The 14669-nt window shown below is 47.0% G+C and overlaps 1 protein-coding gene across 5 annotated transcripts in view; it reads right to left on the reverse strand.

Annotated features, from left to right (window-relative positions):
* The window catches only part of Rbpms (RNA binding protein, mRNA processing factor), a 151897-nt gene that overhangs the window by 24795 nt on the left and 112433 nt on the right, over nt 1-14669 (reverse strand). The window lies entirely within an intron of this gene.

The raw sequence follows: 14669 nt of genomic DNA on the forward strand, positions 1-14669 counted from the left end.
AACTCCTCCTCCTCCTCCTCCTCCTCCTCCCCACCACCACCACTACCACCACAACCTGATGCTTTGCTTCCCACAAAAAAGCAAAGCACTTTAAGTACAGAACAAATTTGTTTAGCATCTGCTGCCTGCCCGGCGAGGTCGTGGGCCTGGGCCCTGTCCTCAAAGCTGTGATGTCTCTCCAGCTTTAGCTGGGGACCCAAGAACATGGGAACTTCCTGCTGAAACAGAGCGTGGTCCCCTGAGGAAAGGAAGGAAGAGTGTGTGTGTGTGTGTGTGTCTGCAGGAGACATCCCAAGAGAACCTTCTGCGTGCCTTTCAGGGAACAATGGGTTACGGGCAGGCCCCCAACAGGACAGACCTCCAAGGCTGTGTGTGTGGATATCAGTATTGTTATGGACAAATAAACCATGATAAAGCACTTTCCATTTTGTCCTCAAAGTACAGAGCCAAATACTGGGACCACAGGACACTTAGAACACTACAAACTCAAAGAAGTGAAGTATCCCGAATGTCCCAATCGAATGTCCGGAAAGATGGAGTGAGGAGGGTTAGTGGCTGCTTATTCTGACTGCCTGGTCTAAAAGTTCCGTGTGTAGCCCGGACTCTACTCAGGTCAACCTGCAGTGGCCCAATGCATCCGTTAGCAAGCTGTTAAAAGCAGAGGCAAGTGCACCAGTGAGCTCAGCCTGAGCAGTCCCACGACCGCTTGAGGGACCCTGAAGCAGCAGTCACAGCATTGGCTTTTCTCACCTGTCAACATATGAAACCACACACACTGAGGATGCTTCCCAAGACAGCCGAGGGAGGCAGGAAAGGGGGACCGTAAAAAGCCATTAGTAACTGCCACACCGGACGACCCAGAAATGCAGGGGACGTGTGTGTGACCAGAGGGCAAGGGTCACTTCCCTTCTTGCCATCTCTAAGCAGCCAGCCGCCCTCCATCCTCCCCTGCCCTAGAAACACTGGCTTTTGCCAGGACCTTCAATATTAGGGAAGGGCACGGAGGACAGCAAATGCTATCTATGCTGGACATAGATCCACGGAGCAACGGGCTTGCAAGTAAGTGTACATGAGACGGGCACAGGGTGGAGGAGGCAGGATCCTGCAGGGACAGGATTACTCCTGTGCTGGCGAGGGGAATGGATAACCCTCAGTCAGAGGTAATGCTTATCTCCAGGCACACACTGGCTAACATACTAGGGCTGACTCCTTCCCTCCCTCTCTGCAGCAAGATTGTTAAAACTCTGGTGAACTCGGACAGAGAATCCAGGCGGCAGAAACCATTGGTAATTGCTAAGTGTGAAACTAATTGTCACCATTTAGCAAGGGACATAATAGCACCACTAATCACTTTTAAAAATTCACCAAGTCTGGGGCTGGTGAGATGGCTCAGTGGGTAAGAGCACCCAACTGCTCTTCCGAAGGTCTGGAGTTCAAATCCCAGCAACCACATGGTGGCTCATAACCATCTGTAACAAGATCTGACTCCCTCGTCTGGGGTGTCTGAAGATAGCTACAGTGTACTTACATATAATAAATAAATTAATTAAAAAAAAATTCACCAAGCCTACCTTTCTACTTCAAGGACTAGGGTGTGTGTGGTGGAGCAGAAGGCTTAGGAAATCCCTGAGAGGGTGGAGAGAAGGCTCCGCAGCCCCTGCCTTTCCTGCCCTGAGGGGACATGCGCTTTCCATCAGAGCTGCTCTTGTGGGAACCAGGCGCGGCCTGGACCATAGCCACGGATTTTAAAAACCAACCACGCGCAGAAATGGCGAGCTATTATTGTTGTTATTGTTATTTTAGCTACCAGACTATTTTAAGACATTCTGTGTCTTTTATAAAAGTCAAGAGAATCTCATGCCCTGGTGCACTCCAAGCTAGCTCAAGTTTACTGGGCCTGATGTGACAGCAGGAAACCTTAGCGCTGACTGTCAACCAGCATCAACTGGAGAAGCCAGCAGAGGGGCGCACTTGACTGCAACTAGTCTGTGGTCCCCAAATCGCACTATTAGTGGGCGGTGACTGACTCCAGGGGCTGGGAGGAGGAACCTAAGCCAGGCAGAGAGTGCTTCCTGCTGACAGTCTGCAAAACAGAACTTTCACCTGCAGGAGTACCCAGCCTGATGACTCAGGAAAAACAAAAACAAAACAAAAACAAAATCCCGGACCACACCCGCCAGCACACTGCTGCCTTCTCAGACCACCCAGGAATGTTTGCAGCAGCTATTTTGTAAATGTAAGAATTTTAGTAGCTCCCTAAACACTCTGAAAGAAAAATCCTGCCTCATCCCGTTTAAGAGTCATTATAAGCGGTGAAATTATTCGCTGGTTATTTTCTTGGCGCAACAATGAAGTGGTGAGATGCTGAGGCACGAGATGGCTGACATTTCTCCAGAAGGTTAGTTTAGCATATACTAGATACTCACAATACAGAGCGAACTAAATGTGAGGGGCAGGAGGACCACGAGGACATGGTGGCATTAGACTTCGATCTTGACCCAACTGAAGACTAATGGAAGATTTCCAAGCCTTTCTGACATGTCACATTCTGACATGTGACTTCTATCACATCTATGTGTATGCTTGGATGCAGCTCAGCAGAATGGGATGCACTTGACATTCCGTAAGGGCGGGTGATGAGCTGGCCACAGCATCGTGTGGTTATGGTGAGCCTCTGGGCACATCTAAGCATTTCTCTCTCCCTGCTTCCTTCCAAGTAGAGATTTCCGGTTCCTTGAATGTCCAGGGACTGCTGTTACTTGGGTTACAACCTACACCTGGAAGCAGTCCCCACAGGCTCGGACTCCAAACACATCCCCTTCTAAGCAGCTGGCTTTCTGCCTGCTAATATGGTCTTGAGAAAATGACAGGGTTACAGAGGGAGACCTGTTCTGGGGGCAGCGCTTAAATGAAACAAACATCATGACCAAGAAGCAAGTTGGAGAGGAAAGGATTTACTCAGTTTACACTTCCACATTGCTGTTCATCACCAAAGGAAGTCAGGACTGGAACTCAAGCAGGTCAGGAAGCAGGAGCTGATGCAGAAGCCATGGAGGGATGTTCTTTACTGGCTTGCTTCTCCTGGGTTGCTCAGCCTGCTCTCTTATAGAACCCAGGACTACCAGCCCAGATCACTAATTGAGAAAATGCCTTGCAACTAGATCTGGTGGAGGCATTTCCCCAATAGAAGCTCCTTTCTCTGTGATAACTCCAGCCTGTGTCAAGTTGACACAAAACTAGCCAGTACACAACCCTTGGGAGTTTATCAGCTGTAATCCTAGCCAATATACACCAGAAACTGACCTAATGTCGCCGAAAGTGAGGATATTATATCACCACAGTAAATGTCTGGGTTCAGTAAAGTGAGCTAACTGTACTAAATACTGGGCACACAAGAAGCCAGAGCTAGCTCCAGTTCCAGCTGCCACGGACCTTGGCCATTTCTTTCACATCAGTTACTAGTTATGATGACCCATAAAACCATTTTGTTTTCTTTTTTTTTTTTTAATTTATTTATTTATGACATGTAAGTACACTGTAGCTGTCTTTAGACACTCCAGAAGAGGGAGTCAGATCTCATTATGGATGGTTGTGAGCCACCATGTGGTTGCTGGGATTTGAACTCGGAACCTTCAGAAGAGCAGTCGGGTGCTCTTACCCACTGAGCCATCTCACCAACACAACAACTGGCCCACAAAGGAAGTTGGCTGAGCATGTGCCCAAGGCTGCCAGGTCTTCAGTCCTCCTGACAGCCACAATCCCGCGTGGGACATCCAGTGCATCACAGTGTAAAAGAACCTGCTTCCTCTGTAAGAGGTGGCCGATACAGGAACAAAGCTATCCCTCCAGAGACGCTACAATGTCCTATTCCTGTTTATTCCATGAGGAGATTTTCCTTACCGTTTCACCCCGTGCCCTGCAGATGCAGCGGCGAGAGCTTAGCTAGTTCTCTCTGGCCAAGCCCATGCCCAGGCCTGTGTGGACTGAACTCAGCCCTAAGCATCTGCTAGCCCAACAGACTGCTGCGATCAAGCTGTGGACGAGAAGCCACGTTTTCACAAAGCACTGGTTTTCATGTCATGTGGGCAACATGGGAACATCTGCTCGGCTCAGCTTGCCACAGAGGTTGTGATCATCTGGGAAGAAGAAGCCTCAGATTGGCCTGTGGGTGCGTCTGATGTGGGGAGTGTCACACCCAGGCCAAGTAAGCCACAAAGAACAAGTTAGGAAGCAGCACTACTCTATGGCGGCTGCTTTAGTTCCTGCCTCCGGGTTTCTGCACAGACCTCCCTTCATCATGGACTGTGATGGGGGCTGGGTAAATCAAGTAAGCCTGCTTTCTCCTCAGGCTGCTTTTCTTTGTGGGGTTTTATCACAGCAGCAGAAAGCAAACTCTCTGTTTGCATACATGCACTGTATGAACCCTGACACGTCATCTTGTTGTTGTGTAAGTAATTCTGAGCAAACACATAACACGTGAAGAGGTGCCTAGCACACCTTGTACAAAAAAAAAAAAAAAAAAAAAAGTAACTACCTCTAGAGCCACAACAAAAACCAGTACCTAGCTTATAAATTTTGTATGCATAATTAGAATTATGAATTTCTCACCACTAGAAAGAAGGTCCCCAAAGACTAAGAAAGGAGCAATATTAATCAGCCATTTAAGATCCTACTTGAGGGGGGGAGGGTATATGGGTACATTCGGGATAGCATTTGAAATGTAAATGAAGAAAATAGCTAATAAAATACGTTTAAAAAAAAAAACCAGAAAAAAAGAGTATAACTAAAGCAAAAAAAAAAAAAAAAAAAAGATCCTACTTGAGTAAAAGTAAAAACATTTTAGATAAATAATTGAAAAGTTGTAATGTTTTCCCAGATCCTCAAAGGAATTTCAATCAACGCTGTAATTAGGATCCAGCAAATTTGGTACATCAAAGTGCTTGTTGTGCACACGGGAATCCTTAGAACCCAAGAAAAAGCCAAATTCAACAGCAGGCACCTGAGACCCCAGTGATAATCCCCAGAGATGGGGAAGCTGCCCGGAAGCACACAGGCCACCTAGCCTGGGCCACAGAGAGGAAGCACACAGGCCACCTAGCCTGGGCCACAGCGAGGTAGCACGCAGGCCACCTAGCCCGGGACACAGTGAAGCAGTAGAAACGAGAGGCCTTGCTTCAACATCAACATGGACGGTGGGAACCGGCTACTTTATGGTGAGCTCCATGTGTATATCCAAACTCATACTCTCTATACATGCTTACACACACACACACACACACACACACACACACACACACACAGTACAGTACAGTGAAGGCAGGATGGTTGATCACATCTATAATCTCAAGATCTGGAAGGTAGAGGCAGAAGACCCTGCCTCAAAAAAAATAACTACAGAACCACCAACTTGTCCAACGGGATGCATTAGCAATTCTGAGACTGAGCTAACTCTGAGTTCCTAACAATAAGAGTCCTTACCCCACCCTCACCAGGATATCCGCCTCCTTCCCACCCTCCTGGATGCAGGACTCTGAGACATATATCTGAGTGCAAACAGAGGCCAAATCAAGAGAATGGCATTTGAAATCAATGTGTCCTCAATATCAAAATGTCCCAGGAACACACAAGAGTGTCCGTGTTCCCACCCCTTCCTGCCCCAGTCTGGGAAGACTGACTTGGGGATGGGCAGAGCTTAGAGGAAGAGGCAATCAGATCTCCTAGAGTGTCTGGACTCCACCTACTGGAGGCCCCTCCCTCTGCCAGAACTGGAAAACATAGGAGGTAAAGGATTTAAAAGTATTTAAATTATCGTGTAGGTTAAACAATGTTACTTCTAGGGATGGATTCTACATTAACACAAACTACAGAAAAACATCTGAGAAGCTACAGAACCTTTCTAGTATCAAAAACAAGGTTACAACAACAGAAAGGGTCACTAGGGAACCGGGAAGGCTAGCTGCCATGCCATGTTTGTATAGACAGGCTTTCTCTGTTTAACCGCCCTGGATGTCCGGGAACACAGAGGCTGCCTTAAGTGCTGGGATTAAGGGCATGTGCCACACCATACCTGGCTCAAACGGTATCACTTACTGGTTTTCTGTATGACTCGGCTGTCTGTGCTTAATTAAAAGCCACAAAAATGCTGATGGACTTTAAAGAAAGGCCTGTAAACGGTATGACTAATGATTGAAATTCTACTTTAAAATTGTGTTAAGGGAGCTGAGAAATACGAACACACCCGCTTTATACAATGCACACGATCTATCACCAACATTCACGTCCATTTGGGGAAGCTTAGTGACTTGTGATAGATGACACAGCTCACCCTGGGGAATAATGGGGGGGTGGGGGGGTGCTTGACAAACTGTAACCTTTGCTTTACACTATCAGACATTCAGGGGACCCTTTAAGTGTCCCCAGGGAATCTCCAACTGGAGAAGAAGAGGGTCAAATAAAGCCCAAGTCACAGCCTGGAAGATCTAGCCCGACAACTCTCCAAAGCTTAGGCCTGACAGCCCTGCTCCCTAGAAGATAAATTAGCATATGCAAGTGTCCTACCTCAGCTTCCCTACTGCTAGAAGCCAGCAACCCTGCTACAGGAAGGACGCAGTCCCTCTTTCCTTGTGTTTGCCTTTCCCAACAGATTTCCAAATTTAAGATACAAGGGAATCATGCCATGAGTTTGTGAAGCTAAGACCTGAAAACGGAAACAAAAATCAAGCAGTTGCTTCTGCAGGGGAGGGTCAGCTTCAAGGGTGCTTCATGAAGACCGGAGACAGGATGATGGGGGTGGGGGGAGTGGGAGGAGAGGAGAGAGACAGGGACAAACTGCTTCGAGGAGATAGAAGAGTGTCAGGGGACAGGACTCACACTTCTACCTGAACATACACTCATACAAATAAATAAACCAACCTTCTTAAAGAAAATGGCTTTTTGTTGTTGTTGTTTATTTTTTATTTTTCTTGGTTTTTTTTTTGAGACAGGGTTTCTCTGTGTAGCCCTGGCTGTCCTGGAACTCACTCTGTAGACCAGGCTGGCCTCCAACTCAGAAATCCGCCTGCCTCTGCCTCCCAAGTGCTGAGATTAAAGGCGTGCGCCACCACTGCCAGGCTCAGAAAATGGCTTTTAAGGGCTGGAGGACGACTGCAGAGGCAGAAGGGGACCGGGATCATACAACCAAAGAACCTGAGTCTGATTCCCCAGCGATTGGGACGAAGCACTCTCTAGAACTTTCCGGTCTCTGACCTGACTGGTAAGCTCCAGGCCAATGAGAGAGAGGCTCCCCTCAAAGGAAGTGGGTGGCATTCCTGAGGATGGGAAACAGGGGCAGCCAGTGTACATGCACATCTTAAAAAGAGATTTGTGCCAGGCAGTGGTGGCCTCCCAGCACTTGGGAGGCAGAGGCAGGCGNATTTCTAAGTTTGAGGTCAGCCTGGTCTACAGAGTGAGTTCGATTTGCTCCCAGATCCTGATTCCTATGGGGGCTCATTGCCCAACCAGTGCAAACTTTCTGGGCTGGAGAGATGACACAATAGTTACAGGCTGACACAGAAGCACCATGTGTTTTGGGCTTGGACCACAGAGTAAACAAGTATCAGCCTGCAACATCCTGTGTCACAATACCAACCAATAAAATAAGCCCAACAACAACCGTCCCCTCCATCAGTTTTGGCTTTGGGAGTTGAACAAGGCCACCAGAACCAGGCGATCTCTAGGTAAAATTAAAGTACGCGTACAGAACTAAAAATACATCCATTTGTTCAGATTTTGGTCAACATCTTTAATACGTACTGGGAACCAAACAGCAGGTAGAAATGTACTTTTTCAGTCCCAACAGCTTGCTGATTCTTACTAAAACTGCCGGCACCCTGGATGCCCTGGCGCAGTATTGAGAGCAATGTACTCGGAAAACAAAACAGACCAGGGCCAAGTAATACCACGGCAGCAGTCTACCAGGGGGAGATAACCCGGGAGACCAGTCAGGTGAGTAACAGACAAAGCAAAGACGGGGAAATGGGAGGACTTGGAAGCAAGGGTTTGGTGGGAATGAGATGAGAAAAAGGGAGGAAGGCATGAACTAAGAAAACACTGCACACATGAATGGGGGCGGGGCAAGCGAGGTTACAAAGCATGAAGAAGAATCCGAGATGCACACATTAGGGGCACGCTAGCTGGCACTTCCATGAAAAAGGAGTTAGGATACAATCTGGAGATGTGATCAAGGTCACCCTGCCCTGGGACATCGATCTGTCCTTCTTCAAAGATTTACTTTCATTTGTATTTGTGTGTGTGTGTATATATATGTGTGTGTCTGCCTGAACCCCTTGAAGCTATAGTTACAGTCAGTTGTGAGCTGCCTGCTACAGGTTCCTAGAGGCAAACTTGGGTTGTCTGGAGGATGTTTGAGCATCTGTAAGCATCTCTCCAGCCTCCAAGTTCATTCTCATATAGGAAAACAGATGGTGAGGCCCACATCTGCCCACACGCGGGAAGGCGGGAACCTGCTCCGGAGTGCAGTTTCTCCTCCTTCCTTTTGTACCCTGTTTGGCTCCTTTTGCTTCAAGTTGAGTTGTCCTCAATTTCTCTCTGCGTACACCACCGCTTACAGGGCCCTTTAAGAGCAGGAGGCGTCCTTTAAAAGGCTCCATGCCCTCCAGCTGTGCCCAGGGACTCTGACTTGCTCAAAGGCCTGGTTCATTAAACAGCCACTCAAGTGTCTTTGGAGCATCCGACTCCATCTCCTTGAGCATCCATCCAAGGAACCATGCTACGTTCCCAAAGCAGCCCGAGGCATCCATGCAACCAGTCCTGACTGGTCAGGCTTACTTGCATTCTGGTCTACAGAGATTTCACAAGTTTAAGAGCCATAACAGACGCCTGGATTTCAATAATGAAGACTCTGTCACAGGGTCGACTGCCAGTGAGATAGACAGTTATGACTTTGCAAATGCTGGCCCAAGAAAGCCCCTTTACACCCTCTCATTCCTGAGGACTGTACTCATTCCTGGGCAGTGAACAACAAGCAAGAGTTCACTTACAAATGCAAGGCACCCTAACCTGGCTAAAGGCAACGGAATGTCAAAAGGAAACTGGAGGCTTTAGCCAGACCAAGGCTCTGAGCTCGGGTCTCCGGATGACCAACAAGCCAGTGATTAGCTTCATCTCTGAAGGGGGCTCTGACTCTGTCCTCTTCCAGTCGGCGGGATAGCTGACGGGGGCTTTTCAGGGCAGGTAAAACACACAGGAGCCATGCGGGAAACTTCAGAGGTGGCTTAGCCAGCTCAGTGTAGTGAAGATCTATGTTCCCTTGCCTCTGACCAGAAGTCATCAAAGACGGAAGTGGAGGGCATGTAGATGCATGGCTCTTGCCTTACTACACAGGAGGCCTTGGGTTTGCCAGGAAAAATGAGACATAAATACATTTAATATAATGACAAAGGAGGAAAAGGAAAAAGGAAGGAGGAGGAAGGAGAAGGGGCAAGAAAAAAAGAGGAGGAGGAAGAAGGAACAGAAGCAGCAGCCACTGCCGCCAGCTCAGGGGTCCCTGTCACCTATGACGCAGGATGCATACAACATACAGAAGGACAGGTGTTTGTGCATTGCTGGGGTTGTACTATACACAGTCACATCTATTTTGTATTGACTGTTCTGTGCACATCCTTCATACTTATAGACACAGTTGTCTTATATTTAACCATTTAGCATAGCTCTTACACACTGTTTAATAGTTATAGAAGTGGTCCACAGGGGTGAGTTAAGGAGCCTTCGTCTTGTTCTTTACAAAACTCATTTGTTGTTGTTGTTGTTGTTTTGTTTTTTGAGACAGGGTTTCTCTGTGTAGCCCTGGCTGTCCTGGAACTCACTCTGTAGACCAGGCTGGCCTCGAACTCAGAAATCTGCCTGCCTCTGCCTCCCTGTACCACCACTGCCCAGCAATTTGGGGGGGGGTACAAAACTCTTACAACCACCTTTGCAATGCTTATTTACCCGATTCTAGCTCAGGGTCTGAGCAGACCTTTTCCTGTGCCATTGAGGGAGACAGGAAGGAATATTTGAGGGTAGCCTCAGACTGTCGACCATCTCCACAAACACGTGTACAAATATGCAAATGTGTGTGTATGTTTGTGTGTGTGTGTGTGTGTGTGTGTGTGTGTGTGTGTGTGTGTTTCTCTGAAGAAGCCAGACACAGAAGGTAAACATTATATAATTCTACTTACACCAAGCAGCTTATTGGACAGGTTCACTGAGAGGAAAGGAAGGGGAAGCTAACAGCTGGGATCTGTGGTGAGGGAAAGATGTGAAAACCAAGGTAACTGTTGCAAAGCCTTGTGTAAATAACATGTTCAAGTATATGTGTGAGCATACGCACATAAAAGGAGGTCAGAGGGTAGCCTTATGACGTCAGTTCCTGCGTTTATGCACGTTCCTGCCTGCCTGGTGAATTATTACATTTAACATTGAAAGTTTTCTTGTACTTTGCCACTTCTGATTTGCTAAAGCAAGAAAACTCAAGGCTGGACACTTGGTTTGTTCTTGTTTTAAGATAGGATTTCACTATGTAGTAGAGGCTGTTTGTGAACTCACGCTGTAGCTCAGGCTGGCCCCAAACTCACTGTTATCCTCTGGCCTTTGCCTTCTTTGCTTGACTTTTCTTTCTGTGTGCCTGTGTGGGGACGTATGTGTGTCACGGGTGCCACAGCCCTTATGGGGAGGTCAGAGTACAATCTGCAGGTTTTATCTTCCACCATATGGGTCCCGGGGATTGAATTAAGTCATCAAGCACAGTGCTCACCGTCTCATCTGCTGGCCCATCTCCTTGGCCCCTGCCTTTCCTTTACAATCCAACCCTGACTTCTCTCATAATGGAGTTTCTGTCCTCGCAGATCCTGCAGCTGCCACCACCTCCTGGGCTGGAGACACTGCTCGTCTTACCTTCGTCCCCTTGCCTGGGTCAGCAGAGTCCTAAACTCACGACTGGCTTCCCCAAGGTATCATGGGAGCTTAAGCCCACTTCAAGGTTTCCAGGCCTTCAAAGTCACTAATGTTGAAACTGCACCAAGCCCCTAGTGAGTTGCTTGTTCAGGCGGTGTCCCTGCTGCCACCTTCCCTGGAGGCTCTGCCTGCCCTTCCTTGGGAAGAGGTGACCCTTTCTACCTCTGTAGTCAGCTCATCTACAAACCCACCTTGGTACAAGAAAGAACTCTTCTGGGACGTTCTGCTCTCTGGGGACTCAGCCCTCAGAAATCTAGAGCTTTCAAGGAAGCGCCCATGAGGCCCGTGAACACAAGTTCAGAGCACACAGGTCTTGATCAAATAGTCACAGAGATGAGGCTACAATTAATTAATAACACGTATTTATGACACACCAACTATGGGTCAGACAAAGGGAACCCAGAGACTAGAATAAAGGATGGAAAAGCAAGGTTTAGAAGGACGTACATCTGTAGTCCGTGCACACGATGCAGAGATGAGGACTGTGAGTCCTCACGATAGCCTGCGCTACACAAGACCCTGTTCTATCACCACCTCTGCCGCTACAAGGAATAAAATACAGACTCAGCAAATGGAACAGTTCTGTAGCAGCAAGCCCACATGTGGAGAGTCCCACGTGGCGTCTACAAAGGGAGTGATGGGTGATGGGACTTCTGTAGGACAAGCAGCTAATCATAAAGGAACTAAATCATGGCCAGAGAGTGATGACTCTAAGAGAAAGTTCAGAAGCAAAGAGAACATGGCAGAGTCTTTGACCTTTGAATGCTCCCCTGCTAGTATCGCAGAGAGCATGCCCGGGTATGAGGCTCACTGGTGGGGCTGGTCAGAGTGTACACGCTGTGAAGACTCCATGGAGGGGCTACGCTGCTAACTTCTGGGCTTTCAGATTGTGAGGTAGCCCAGCTAATAAGGCAGCTTGATGTCCCAAGATCCCTGGGACCTGCATGGCAGAACAAATCCTCAAGTTGTCTTCTGACCCCCATACTCATGCCATGGCAGGCACATATATGTGTATGTATGTATACATGTGCACACACAAATCATGCCTATTATCATGGCCACTATTAATCTAAAACAGAACATTTGTAAACAATTCAACACATAGATGTATATGGCTAAGACGTGAGGAATTCTTTTACACACCTATAGCTATTCAGAAAAGAGTCCAAGGGAGCCGGGCAGTGGAGGCTCACGCCTTTAATCCCAGCATTTGGGAGGCAGAGGTAGATCTCTTTGAGGCCAGCCTAGTCTATAGAGCAAGTTCTGGAAAGCCAAGGTTACAAAGAGAAACCCTGTCTTGAAACTAAGTGAATAAATGGGCCTGGGTGGCTAGGTAGCTGGCCCCACGATGGTGACAGCCTGGAGCAGCAGCTGGCTAGCAGTTACGGATGATGGCTCTCGCTATCTGGATGGACGATGATATCATTCATCATCCATAAGTCCAATGATATAGAGAACTAGATCAAATGTGTTTGCAACAGCGTTAGCCTAGCTCTACCTCTTGTTTACTTCAGAGACTTCTGGCTCATCTAAAACAGTCCTTACTGAGTCACTTTCAGGACTCACTGAAATCCCAGGAGCCAGTGGGAAGGGACTTCACGTTTCCCAATGAGAAGCCTAGGTTGCACTCCTAGGCTGTACTGTCTGCTTGCTACCCTCAAAGTATCTGACCAGAGGGATGAGGGAGGGAGAGGTGACTCCTCAACCTCCACAGGAGGAAGGAGGCAGGGCAAGTGGAAAAATTATTACATGCTTTCCATTTTTTCTTTTCGAACCATCACAGTTTTCTCTTTGAATATCTTTCCTGGCATTTGTTGATATCATTGTCTGGGTTTTAAGTGAGGTCTGTGTATTTTAGTCCTTTCAAAAGTTCCTTTGGACTTAAGCTAGAAGCTGAGGGGGGGATGATGTCTAAACTGAACATCTCACAATTACTGGAGGTTATGTATTCAGTCAGCCGAGTCAAGTTACATTGCTATTTTAGGGAAAGAGCTTAAGCAAGTTAAGAAACATTCATTGTATAATCAAATACTCTTTTAAATAACTTTTAACGACAGTTTATCAAACACATCTAGACTAAATTTATCCAGAGGATATAGTCACAGAAACAACAACGCACTAGGAAACAAACGGTGTGTGCTCAGGAAAGATGAAGGACCAGGCTTGGAGTGTGTGCATGCCTACGTTCCTGGCACTGGCGTTTCTTATGAACAGAATTGATCACTGTCTTTAAAAGACACGAGAGAAAGTGGACACAGAAAGCAATCTTATTAGCAAAGGTTGAAATTAAGATCCCACAGCTAATACAGTCCAACGTAACTCTTGACAAACGCACGTGACTGGAGGGGTGACAGAAACTGGTGTCATGCTTGAGACAGAAGCAAGACTGTACTGGACATCTCAGGGGTGGTACTTAATACTACGTTATGGGGGTGGGGGATGGTGGCTAGGAGCTCCAGTTCATTTTATATAACAATGGTTTGATACTTAAAAACACATGACTGCTGTCTATGTAGAAAAAAAAGTATGCTGACTGACACACACACACAATTCTTTAATCTCAAGAAATGTTAAAGCAAGGGACAAGTTCATAACTAAATGCAAGGAGAAATGGGCTGTGGTACATCTTGACTAACAATCATCAGAACATCGCTGAAGGATCTCATCAGTATCATGTGCTCGATGATTTATGCTCATTTTACATTAGAAGGCACCCCAGCCCTTGGCACACTGTCTAGACAGGGTTTGTACCCAGAGCTGGCCTCAAACTTTTATGTAGCTGAACCTAGTGATGCCCCTGCCTCTACCTCTCAAGTGCTAATTTTATAGACCTGTATGTTGGCCTCCGAAACAAATTAAATGAAAACCAACCCCTGTAGCCATCTTAACTCCTTTGTGGGTTTCTTCTTCTTCGCACCCTTTATCCCCTCCGGTTCACCCCCATTACTAGATAGGAACAAAGGATACAAGGAGAGAGACTCCTGAATCTAATTTCTCTGTTTCTTCTTTGAGCATGACCAACCCCCCTGAACAACCCATCAACCACCTACCCCACCTATGGGGCACTAGCATTTATGTATCCTCTAAAAAACTCCCAGCATTCCAGACGCCACACAAATTCAGCTGGCAAAACCACACCTCTGCTAGAGCATGAGGCAAATCACAATCAGCTACTTCGAAACGAGTTCCATACCCCACACCTGGGATTAAAACAAAAGCCTATTCTTATAACATTTCTGTTTTTAAAGAAACCAAAGTTTTTGCTATAAACTCCGTCCCCCGTTTTTAGAGGAAGTGTCTCACGTACCCCAGACTTTCCTCCCACCTCTGAATTTTGGGATTATAGCCCTGCACTATCACAGCTCACATGAGTGAGCTGCATGTGTCCCTGCCCTTAAGTTTTTTGTTTTTTTGTTTTTTTTTTTTAATTGATACCTGCAGGTGGTCCTTAATTTCAATTTTGCCAGTGAAAACTACTAGAAGTGCAGTAGTGGGGGCTGGTGAGATGGCTCAGTGGGTAAGAGCACCCGACTGCTCTTCCAAAGGTCCGGAGTTCAAATCCCAGCAACCATATGGTGGCTCATAACCATCCATAACAAGATTTGACGCCCTCTTCTGGAGTGTCTGAAGACAGCTACAGTGTACTTGCATATAATAAATAAATAAATCTTAAAAAA

This window comes from Mus pahari, chromosome 19 (assembly GCF_900095145.1).
Source record: "Mus pahari chromosome 19, PAHARI_EIJ_v1.1, whole genome shotgun sequence".
Classification (NCBI taxonomy): Eukaryota; Metazoa; Chordata; class Mammalia; order Rodentia; family Muridae; genus Mus; species Mus pahari.